At 41.2% G+C, this 12,306-nt stretch overlaps 1 protein-coding gene across 1 annotated transcript in view; it reads left to right on the top strand.

Annotated features, from left to right (window-relative positions):
* Positions 1–12,306, top strand: part of LOC139478127 (ras-specific guanine nucleotide-releasing factor 2-like) — a 969,963-nt gene that overhangs the window by 518,011 nt on the left and 439,646 nt on the right. The gene's annotated exons all lie outside the window — the stretch shown is intronic.

Genomic DNA, 12,306 nt, shown 5'->3' with positions numbered 1-12,306 from the left:
GAATCAGGCATGAAGTTGGGATCTTCAACTTTTGCTGCAGATCATGTCTACCAGAAGTCACAGGAAGGCAATTCTTCGAGAATACTATCGCTCTCTCCATGGAATTGTTCAGCCAATGTTGATTTGTCAGGGAGCATTGGCTGGAACTTTCACAGAAGACTCACCACGAGGCCAGGTCCTGCCTAGGGCTTAATGAAAACATTGGACCTTTGTTGTGTGAAAACTAATCAAGAGTCCAGCGACTCCTCTGATTTTGTGAGGGTTGTTGACCCTTGGGGGGTTCCAATCTGATGGTCTCATAAGCCCGTAAAAGCAGAGCATGTAACCACAAGGAGATTGTGTTACTGCTCACTTCTGTCTGCGAGGTCATTCCGCGTTTGTGCTGTGCCCCTACTCCAAAGCATGGAACTGAGGAGTCTTGAACGCCAGTGATAGCAATAATATCGCAAATTATTCGCCCATGTATTGCATCATCTGCAACCAGGAGGTATCCATATAGGGGAGCCTGGATGAGCTTTTTAGGCTCCAGCTGGAAGGGGGGGTCTGAATCCTTGAGGCACCGTAAGTGCACCTGATGCACTGGCGACGGCGCTGATGAGAGTTGGTACGCTTGCAGGAAGGCCAATCTCTAGGTTGTTGGTGCCAATGTTAGTCTTTGACTCTTGGATGTCCTATGAGTGCTGGAGTATTGGGTTGCTGCTAGAACGAAGGTCCAAATCTAGGAGGCCCTGTGTAGCTGCTTGGGAGCACTGGCGCCGCCACTGATCACAGATGGTACGCTTGCAGATAAGCTGGTTTCTGGGTCATTGGGGCCAAGGTTGGTGCAAGTGCTATGTGGCCATTGGTGATTGGAGTACTGTCATCTCTGGAGTAGATGTCAACGTAGATAGAAGAGACGCAGGGGATCTTAGAGGGGTAAACGCTGGTAGGGGCTTCCAGTCCAAAGATGATGGAGTAGCCATGAAGTGGAGATGTAGCAGTCCCAGTGGCGTAAGGCATATTCTGTTTAGCTTCCAAGAGATCCACAGGTACTTGGTGAAGGCTTGTGGGAGAGAGGGTATTTAAAAGCTACATTTGTAGTCATCAAACATATATCGGAGCTGTCCAGACACGTAAATCTGTGATGAAGCGAAAGGTGCAATCACAATGCATTCTCACCATGATTGTGTGTGTATGTAATATTCTAAATCCCAGATAACAAAGGTTAAGGGATAAGATTACGCAAAGAAAGGTTGATAAAACACTTTAATAACCATAGGGAAGCAACACAAAGAATACAAAACGCATGGCATGAAAAAACATGACAACGAAGTGAATTCAAAATGGATAAGTGGAACAATAATAGGCTTGATACTTTCCATAACAGAAATTCATCATCAAACGTTTAATATTAATGCAATGGTAAAAATCGTATGTAATGTATGAAGACACAAACCAAAGGAAGGATACAATTCACATTAAACAATTGTGTTGTAATAATACGTAAAAGATTGTAATGGATTGTAAAAGGTAACTATTCTCTCTGAGTTACAGCAGTAATGGGATGATATGTGACGTCATCACTTCAGTGGGAGCTGTGTGATGGGATTAGCCACACAACCAGTTGGAACAACTTGTTCTTCAGCAAAACCTCACAGCTCTTCTTTCTGTCAAGAACAGAATAAGAAGTAATGCAGGATCAGTTATAATAATAATAATAATAATAATGATAAATATAGCTGCAAAGCAGCAATGACGTTAAACTTTGCACAAACGTCCATGTTTGAATCCTGAAAGGGTTTCCTTGTACCAAATCCGTCACATGTAGGCACAACTTGCAGAGTATCGCCGCTACGAAACTGGCATGTGCTAAGTCTGTTCTAAACCCGTTTATGACATCGAACATGTTCGAATCCTCAAAGGGTTTGTTTGTACCAACTCTGTCAAAAGATAGTCGCCGTTTGCAGGACATTGCCGCTACGAAATTGGGGTGTTCGAGGGGTGTCCCAAATATTAATCAAATATAACCAACAAGTGGTGTTGCTTTTTCCATGTACCCAATAACAGAAAATAAGATGCACATGACACGCTAACTTGATGTAAACTTACAATAGTTTCTGTCAACAAACTAACAAGATATGATCATTAAGTAAAATTTTGGTAATTTTTTTTATCAAAATCAAAATCCAATATTGCCGCAACTAAAACAGATATCCAAAAACAGTTATTAGAGTTTGCTGTGTTGTGTGTGGAGACAATTCTCAGAAAGTTGGGAAGCATTTCATGCAGTGGACTGGGAGTTGCTTGCGTTTTAAGACAGGTACCCCAAAAAACACTGTGAAAACCTTGAATCCAATATGGCTGCCAAACCATGTGATCAATGACCAAAGTCAAAGCACAAAAATTGTCAAGCAGCTCAAGCAGCAGATACAAGGGAAAATCAAAAAGTTTTGAGCCTCACACAGTATTCCTGGTCGAATGGTAAAATGCGCTACACCTGATGTACATATTTGTCTTAGCTACTGGTGCTATGTAGAAACATATTGCTGGCTGCAATTATTTTGTCACAACACTTCGTGGAAGAGACCTACCCCTAGTGAATTGGCAAAATGGACAAATCTGAGTACAGAGCGGTGATAAAGTTCCATGTCCTAGAGGGTCAATCTGCGAAACAGGTGGGAGAGCAATTGACTGCAGTTTATGGAGAGTCTTTCCCATCGTCTGCAACTATCAAACGGTGGGTGAAGGAATGGCAGAGAGAGCTTAGAAGATGATGCCCGGTCCGGACGGCCATCAACCAGTATCAGCCCTGAAAACATTTACACTGTACACAAATTAGTGATGGAAAACCGCCGTATTACTCTCCATGAGCTAGAAGAAACAACAGGCCTATCATATGGATCCATACATAATATAATTCATGGCAAACTCCACATGTCCAAAGTGTGTGCCAGATGGGTCCCGAGAATGCTTACAGATGACATGAAGCTATCAAGGGTCACCATCAGTGGAGCCTTGCTAACTCGGTACAACGCCAACCCAGATGATTTTCATTTTAGGATTGTAACCAGTGATGAAACCTGGGTTTATCATTATGATCCGGAGAGAAAACAGGAGTAAATGGAATGGAAACACGCCACTTCTCCAAAGACAAAGACGTTCAAAGCCACCAGATCCACCAAGAAGGTTATGATGACCATCTTCTGGGACAGCAAAGGAGTGATTCACATCGACTACCTGCCCCATGGCACCACAATGAATGGGGAGTATTACGCTAAGTTATTGAAGCAGGTGCGCCAACCCATCAAGGTGAAACGCCATGGAAAAATCTGTAGTGGGACAACGCACCAGTCCATAGAGCCGTGTTGCAATGACAGCTGTGCAACAATGTGGCTACAAACTCCTCCCTCACCCACCCTATTCTCTAGACCTATCCCCCAGTGACTTCCACCTCTTTCCCAGGCGGAAAAAACACCTCCTGGGCCGGAGATTTGAAGATGATGATGAGCTAACTGCTGCTGTGGAGGGTTGGTTAGGGGACCAGAATGTTGAATTCTACCGATCGGGCATCAGTGACTGGCAAACTAGGTGGAACAAGTGTGTGGAGTTGGGAGGGGGACTATGTTGAAAAATAAAGTAGTAACAATCCAATTCTTTGCATGCAAGTATGGCCACCATGTGCATTGACAACTGCCACACAACGCCTCCGCGTGGACCTTGTGATGCTTGTGAACACATGATTGGGAAGACGACGCCATTGTTGCTGCAAAATGGTGCCAAGATCTTGCAAATTCTGTGGTTGGTTCTGGAGAGTGCGCAGACTTCTGCCAAGAGCATCCCAGACGTGTTCGATAGGATTGAGGTCGGGAGACCATGACGGCCAGTCCATGACGTTGACTCCCGCATTCTGAAGGAAATTCCTTTTCAAAATTGCTGTGTGGGGTCTGGCATTGTCGTGTATGAAGATCAAACCATGTGCATGTCCATGTGCTGCCATAAAAGGCAGAAGTTCTGGTGCCAGTACCTTGTCGTGGTAAGCAGCAGCGTTGAGGTTGCCACGGATGACAAGAAGCCTGGAACGTGCATTGACACAGAAAGCACCCCACACCATGACACTTCCGCCTCGAAATCTGTCAACTCCCTGTACACAACACTGGGCATAACGTTCATGATGGCGCCTCCACACCCTCGCCCTACCATCAGCAAATCGAAGATTAAATCGGGATGCATCACTGAAGACGACTTGATTCCAATTCCTCTGAGTCCATCGTAAGTGTCGCTGTGCCCACAATTGACGTTGACGTCTGTGTAATTGAGTCAGAATCGGCCCGCAGTATGGCCGTCGTGCTTGAAGGTGAGCAGTTCTCAGACGGTTTCGAACAGTTTGCGCACTCAGTCTACCCCTAAACGGTTCATTTCTGGTTGATGTAGCCATCAAAAATCGGTTACGGAGGTGACATAAGACAATCTGACGATCCTCTGTATGTGACCTCACACGTGGTCGACCTGGCCAAAGGCGATCCGCGGTGGTACCCGTTTGCTGTAGACGCGTTTGTAAATCATAAACAGTGCGTCGACTACGACCCATCGTCCTTGCGACTTCAGCTACGGACGTTCCCGTCTGCAACATGCCGATGGCACGTTCACGTTGCACATTTGAAAGGCTTTTGTTTTCTTGTCTTTTTCCTTTTTTGTTAATGACTGCTAACAAGTATTGCTGAAAACACTTGCGGTATTATGGCCACGTGACCAGTTGCACGTGAAAAAACACTTTTGCCACTATAGTGCTGTGCACATGATTTTGATCGATTCACCTGCACAAAAAGGGGTGTTATCTGAAGACAATACGTGGCCATTACTGTTTAAATACACAATAAGGGCCCACAATGATAACTGGTCAAAATGTTAAAATTTTAGGATTGTGAAGTTTTTAATTTAGTTCAGCATAAATAATAATGATAATAATAAATAATAATAATAAATCGAACGATTACAATAGGGCTCTACAGCCTTTCGGCTTGGAGCCCTAATAATAAATCGGCCGATTACAACAGGGCTTCCAGCCTTTTGGCTTGGAGCCCTAATAATGCAGAACAGCATAGATCAGGATGTAATTGAGACAGTGGAGATCAGCACATCCTTGCAGCACCATGTTAATCTGTACCTTGTCTCAGTGAGTTTATAGATAGTTTTGGTTTACTCAGTTAACTTTATTTTACCTATACATAATACAATTATGAAATATGTTTGTGTAAAACTCTTTTTTCTTTGCTTTCCTTCATCAGGGTTAGCTAATAACTCCAAAGTAACATTTTGTCACAAAACCGTTTGACATGTTTGAAGCCAAGTCAACAGAGGGTCACTCACACTGCCAGAGACCCTGTTTACACTGGTGCATCATCAGCAAACTTTGTATGATATGATACCCAATACACTTAATTTGGCATCTATTCACATTTAACCCTATATCGATTGTCCATATTGATCTTTCATTGATGTCAATAAACAAGTACAATCTATTTTTTAATTCCTCATAACTTTCTTGGTCGTCTTTCGGTTAAGGAAACCGGCCCGATAACTTGACTGACTAGCTTCATGAATAAGTATGTGAACTCTATTCTCAGTCTTTTGACTGGGTTTTGCTGCACAAAGTGTCATATATGCACTATTGAGATATGTATCGTACCATGGCTTCTATGTTGACATAAGTATCGTATCATGTGACACCTGTGTAATGACATCCCTACAGTTTAGCAATCATTACCATTCAGTTTGGTAGATGTATCAGCCAATCTTACAGCCTCAGCTCTTAGAAAAGATAAATCAGTGATATCACTGAAGAAGTTGTCACGCCAGGTGTTTTATATGATTTATATCTAGAGTCTCTGTTTTACTGATCTGTACATTGCTTAAGTGTCTATTTTGAACACTTTTGAAAAGAGTGTCACTCTGGTATACTTGTCCATTCATGTAAACTAAGATCACAGTAGCTGGGTGAGAGTCTTGATCAGTGTATTCTCTCATCAGTCAAGTGTCTGCAACCAGACTACATGTTATGCAGCGATTTTGCCATGTTTTCATGTGCAAAATGCATCCCTTGACAACACGAGAGGGAGCATTCAGTATGCAAAATATCCCTTCCTTTAGGTTTTATTTTCTTGTTTCAAACAAAATGCAATTGTAGAATTAGTTAGTGTCAGTGTTTGAAAATATACACTCATTTTTCTCACATTGAAAGTAGGAAGCTAACAATAAGTGTGAAAATGTTATGCCGTTATATGGCTTTTGTTTTCTGAGCTAAAAAGGCCTGAGTTATCCCCCTTAGATTATGACGTAATTGGTGCCAATTTAACTGGGTCCCTGTCTTGTTTCACTGCAAATGATACCAGTTTATGTTGAGACAACATGGCATCCGATACATTGCCTGATAGGAAGAAGTTCCCTTGACCCATAAGGAAATCGCAAAACTCTAAGCTTATGAACCAATACGAGCAAATTTCATGGTATGGAAACGATGAAAATCAAGTGGAAACAAGAGAAGACCCACATCACCTGATGTGTCACCTGACCTCGACTCGACATCTACATAATTACCAATGACACCGTGGTAATAAGAATAATACTTTTATGTGTGTATACTGAATTACCTATATGCTCATTATTACCTTTTCAAAAGCATAAACATAATATTCTAAGAGATTTTTGTCACGCCTGGTGACCAGCATGCTTCGTCAGCTGGCCTGTTCATCCTGTTCCACCCTGTTACGACCCTATCGCTGATATCAGCATTGTCATCGATCGAAGTTTTAGATTTAGAGAAAAGGAGTGAGAGAGAGAATAATGTTTGTTATAGTGTCACGTGTTATATACACTTCATACTAAAACATGTACACAAACAATAAAATATAACTTCCAACCAGGTATGGCCTACGAGACACAAGACATAAAATCATATTTATAACGACATGATCCGGATAAGATAAATTAAGACATATACCATAGACCCGTGAAGCCATGCTTGCCGTAAATGGTGACTATTCTTGTCGCAAAAGGCGACTAACAGGATCAGGTGGTCAGACTCACTGACTTGGTTAATGCATGTCATCGTATCCCAATTGCTTATATCGATGCTCATGACATCAATCACTGGATTGTCTGGTCCAGACTCAATTATTTACAGACCTCCGTCATATAGCTGGAATATTGCTGAGTGAGGCATTAAACAACAAAGAACCAAACCAAACCAACACAATGTTTAAAGTTAAGATTAAGTTATGAAATTCGTTGAACACACCAAGGCCAAGAAAAATTTTACATGCTTTGTTTTGCAATGTGTGTTTAACTTTCTATGTTCATACAACCCCCAGATGGAAGCACCATATTGCATAATAGGCTGAACCAATGATACGATTTAGTATAAATTGCATAAGTAAAACCACAGCATCAATATATTATGAATAAGTAACTGGATGTCGTACTTCACAAAAGCGCCAGCACGTGCAGAACAAAACTGGCCCCATTTGAAAGTGAAAGATAGATCACTCCATTGATATGTTTACCAGTTACTGCAATAGGCCTATACCAATTTAATAGATAATTGGTTATTGGTTATTCTGGCAACCATTCATAGAAAATGCATTGCAACTTTGCAGGGAAACTAGTAATCATCCATTATGAGGCCAGATTTTTTTTAAGTGTTTACAAACTAAAATAAATATGAAATGTTTAATATATAATTAATTATCAAAGACAGTGGGTTCTTTAATTGAATGGATCAGATATATGTCAAATGTTTACATAAGCTCATTTACTGTCACTATCAATATATCGAACAATAATTATCATTGTAATAATTCTAAGAATGCTACCACTATTACATCTTTGCCATAAATCCTATATTTTGGCTTCAGTCACACCAACTAAATTTTTCAGATTTTCAACAGACGTTTTCTTCACTGTCAATCACACACAGTTAATTAATTCTTCCCAATATAGCAGAATAACAATCCAAGCTATGACGTGTGTAATGGCCAGAACCTCACTTCTTTCCCACATCTAGCCAGTAGAGGTGGATGAATTGGGGAGCTGGGTTGGAGTATTTCTGATGTAATACAGGCAGTATTCTTAGAATTATTAACAATGATAACTATTGTTAGATAATTTTTGTGAATCTTCTACCTGCCGGAGAGATCTGCCTCTAGTAACTCCCTGTGTAATAGACAGTAATCATCTCCTTGAAACCATTTATTCACTGATTCTAATCCTGACTTAAGATAATTTCCTCGGAAATTCCTCCCAAGGACTTGAAAATCAGAATGTATCACGAATCAGTCAAATATGTGATACCTTCACCCGAATTACCGTTATATGTGCTCATCTTGTTAGTAATAATGATGTCATTTCTGATCTATTTCTACCCAATGACGTCATTTCTTGTTAAATTTGGATTGATGACACTTAATACCGGTGCTGACGTCACTTCTGCTTGTGACATCACTTTCGGTTTGTCACTTCCTTTTTATTGGGTAATGACGTCTTTTATGGTCTATTTCTACCAAAAGATGTCATTTCCTGATTAGATGGAACATGCACTGTTATTTCTGGTGCTGATCCCACTAATGGTGATGATATCACTTCCAGTGATGACATCACTTTCGGTTCTATCTCTTCTGGTTATGATGTCACTTCGGTCAGAGGAGTTGATAGTCAAGGTTCTCCAAATCCATCCTACACCTTTCAATAGATTTACAGACTGCCGTCATATAGCTGGAATATTGCTGAGTGCGGCGTTAAACAACAAACCAACCAACCAACCAACCTTTCGATAGAAGGGGTGAAACTATATTGGAAGATGATAGTTTGGACCCAAGGGAATTATAAATGCCCTCTAGATCTGGTTGCACGTCACCCAAGTAAAAACTGGTGAAGGTGTTATGTGAGGCCCACTGACAGCTAGACACTACTTGTTGTACTGAGACGGATGTCCATGAAGCGAGACTCGTAGCTAGGGCTCTAATCTCATGAGCCGAGCAGGATCCAAGATGTGGAGTGGAATTCTGTGCCTGCTTATAACTCACTGCAACGGTGGCCTTAATTCAGCCCGCTATCATAGCGTTGTTGATGGCCTTGTTGGAATGTGGCTTGCAGGATATAAAAAGTCTCCTTCGATGGCATCTATGTGGGTCTGTAGCTGATGGATAGAACTTGAGAGCTCTGATCGGACATAAAAGTCTGTCTGGGTGATCCACTGTTGGTACCATTCCACGGCAGGAATGGTATAGTGTCCAACAGTCCCGCGGTGGTAGATTGATTTTTGGCGACAAAATCTGGGAGCAGTCTTAGAGTGATTAAGGTCCAATGTTGATCATGGGTGAGACTAGAGAAGTCCATAGCATGGAGTTCTGAAACTCTTGCTGCTGTCGCCATGGCTAGGAGGAAGGATGCTTTTCTGGGTTTTTTTAATAATGTGGCCTTAGCCATGGGCTCGTAAGGTTCCATTTAAAGTGCTGATAACACAACAGATCGATTCCACTTGGGGAACATACAAGGTGTACGAACATCTTCTAGTAGGAAGGATCTCATTAGTCTGTTTAGAATGGGATGGTTTCCAATTGAGAGTCCGTCATATTGAAGTACAGAGTGAAGAGCTGATTTGTAACCTTCTATCGTCCCATGTCATAACTTATTGTCCTGACATAGATGTAGTAGAAATTCCGCTACCATAGGGTAAGGATATTGTATTATTAGTTATAATCCCTTGTTTGTGCAGCAAACAACAACATACAATGGAATATAATAACATAATTTATTAACATTGGAGACAACTTAGACAAGAACTTAGCACATGGAACATAGAAATATAATATACATGATGGCAAAATAAATAAGAACATACGATCAATCGCAGCTATGAACTAATAATATATCAAATATATATGGCACGAAGGATCTCAGATGTAGACAGATAAAAGTCTAGTATAGTATACGTAGTCAGGTTATGAACTCATGACACACAGGGCATGTTGATTGTCTGATGATTAGCACCTCATCAGGTCGAAAGTCAAGTCTATGCATGTCACACAGTACATACGGAGATCTGGGGTTGGTGCAAGGTAGCTTCGGGTGTTCGGATATACCGAGTGAAGCAGTCAGAGGTCCACTGTCCTAGGGTCTTGATAAGGTGGTCCTCTGGATGAACTTCAGCTGACGTTGTGGCCACACCGATCCGAAATGAGTGTCCTGAATACCCACTGGAACGACAGAAAGGTATTCCTGGTAATTGCTGTAAAGGAGCTGTCCCCAAAGAGGTGGTCTGTTGTGTCAGGCTGCGTGAAGGGCACACCAGCTTCTTCGTAGCAAACAATGAAATATGTACGCCTTGACGAAAGGGATCAGTCTTAGACACTCTAAGTCGTAATATGCAAGATTTGAATCGAGCGTGATGTCTTCTACGCAGATGTTGGTGTCGACGTCACAACCAGATGAGCAGGTAAACTCGCCAAAAAGTTAAAATCCAAAGAAAGCAATGGTGCACATAGTCTCCATGTTCAAGTCGTTTTAAGGTCCTAGCACACCCTGTCTTAGGAGAGTGACGATCCAACAGAGAATGTCATACGTGATGGGAAGCCTCTTACTCTTGACGGGAGATTGTAACTTCCTCTCATTAATGTCGGGATACGGGCGAAGCACCAGAGGCTGGGGAATCAAACACAGTAGGTAATCCAGCATGCAAGTAGGTATATCCAATACCCGCCAGGTATGTTTTCACTGTTGTATAGGCGAGCTGAAGGACCCCGAAACAGTGGGCCAGAAAGTACTGGAGATACGTCTCTTGCACTGGAGGCAGACTGTCAGCTTCCATGGAAAACAGGAAAAGTCCGTTTGACTCCAAATGAGAACGATGAATTGCAAAATAACTCGAAATCCAGAAAAGTGTATGAAACATCAATACGGTACTTGACCATGAATACCCTGTACCCAACAAAATCTGAATTTTGTTTAATTTAAGACCCATGACGGATGAAGTTCTTTAAGAAACTATCATGTAATTTTGTATAGAAATGTGTACATGACACGTAGGGGGACAAACCGTGGAAGGAACAGCGCAAAATGTTGGGTTCTCAGGGAGGAACTACAAACAGGGGAGTAGGGAGACGAGCACGCCACTTGACCAGCCGTTTAGTGAAGACGGTGAAGAGGATTTCTGTTGAAAATCTGAAAGTTTTAGTCAGTGTGATTGAAGCCAAAATACAGGATTTATGGCAGATATGTAACAGAGGTAGTATTCTTAGAATTATTTACAATGAAAACTATTGTTTGATTTTCCTGTGAAACAATAATAATTACAGATATAAACAATTTGAAATATGTTTTATGAAAATTCCTCATTAAAAAGGTTCGTTCTAGGTCAGGTTTCAGTAATTTAAATATGCATCACTTCTGTTTGCAATTTTACAGGAGGGATTTTCATCCAAAATAGAGTTTTGATTATTTTGTCGAGTCCAATGAAGGAAATCAGAAGCATACTGTAGATTTATACAAATATGTTTTTTATCCCATAATTTTAATTTGAGAACCTGATGGTAAATTGATGCCTGTTAATATGAATGGTGCGATGCATTGGTATAATATAATAGTATTAAGTAATTTTTAAGTGTTATTTCAATCAGGTTATATTTGAATATGACTCCCATGATGCATTGCATGTGTAGAGCACAATCATGGTTCGTGACACAGTGTCGATAGTAGCAAACGTCTCCACGTATTGTGTAAAGGAGAGAGATAGGGAAACCCCTGATTAATGTAGCGAAATGATAAATGTTACACAGACTATGCTCATCATAGCTCTGCATGAGATGGGGTTTAAATGCACCAAACTTTGGGTTGACAGGGGGGTGTTCAGGGAAAAGTATTCTATAATATCCATGAATTCAAATTACCTGCGTACCATTCATGACTACAGATGTCTCGGATTCCAAATCATTTACCTTGATGAGACATGGGTCAGCTAGAATCATTCTACTGATTACATGTGGTTACCATCAGATAGCATAACATATCTATGATCCCGTCTGAAAAAGACAAACGTATCATTGTGTTGCACACTGGAACCAGTGAGAAAGGTCTTATTGATGGGGTGACTTAGTCTTTGAGGCACAAAAGGCTAGCGGCGATTATCATCAGGAAATGAATGGGGAGGTGTTCTTACATTGGATGGAACACCCGCTTATGCCTAAATCGGAATAACCCCAGTGTTATTGTCCTTGATAATGCCAGTTATCACAACGTGCATGAACTGGGTACAGGCGCGCCAACCATGAGCACTGT

This window comes from Haliotis cracherodii, unplaced genomic scaffold (genome assembly GCF_022045235.1).
Source record: "Haliotis cracherodii isolate W230 unplaced genomic scaffold, xgHalCrac1.p SCAF_1, whole genome shotgun sequence".
NCBI lineage: Eukaryota > Metazoa > Mollusca > Gastropoda > Lepetellida > Haliotidae > Haliotis > Haliotis cracherodii.
This window is presented reverse-complemented; position numbering and strand designations above follow the sequence as displayed.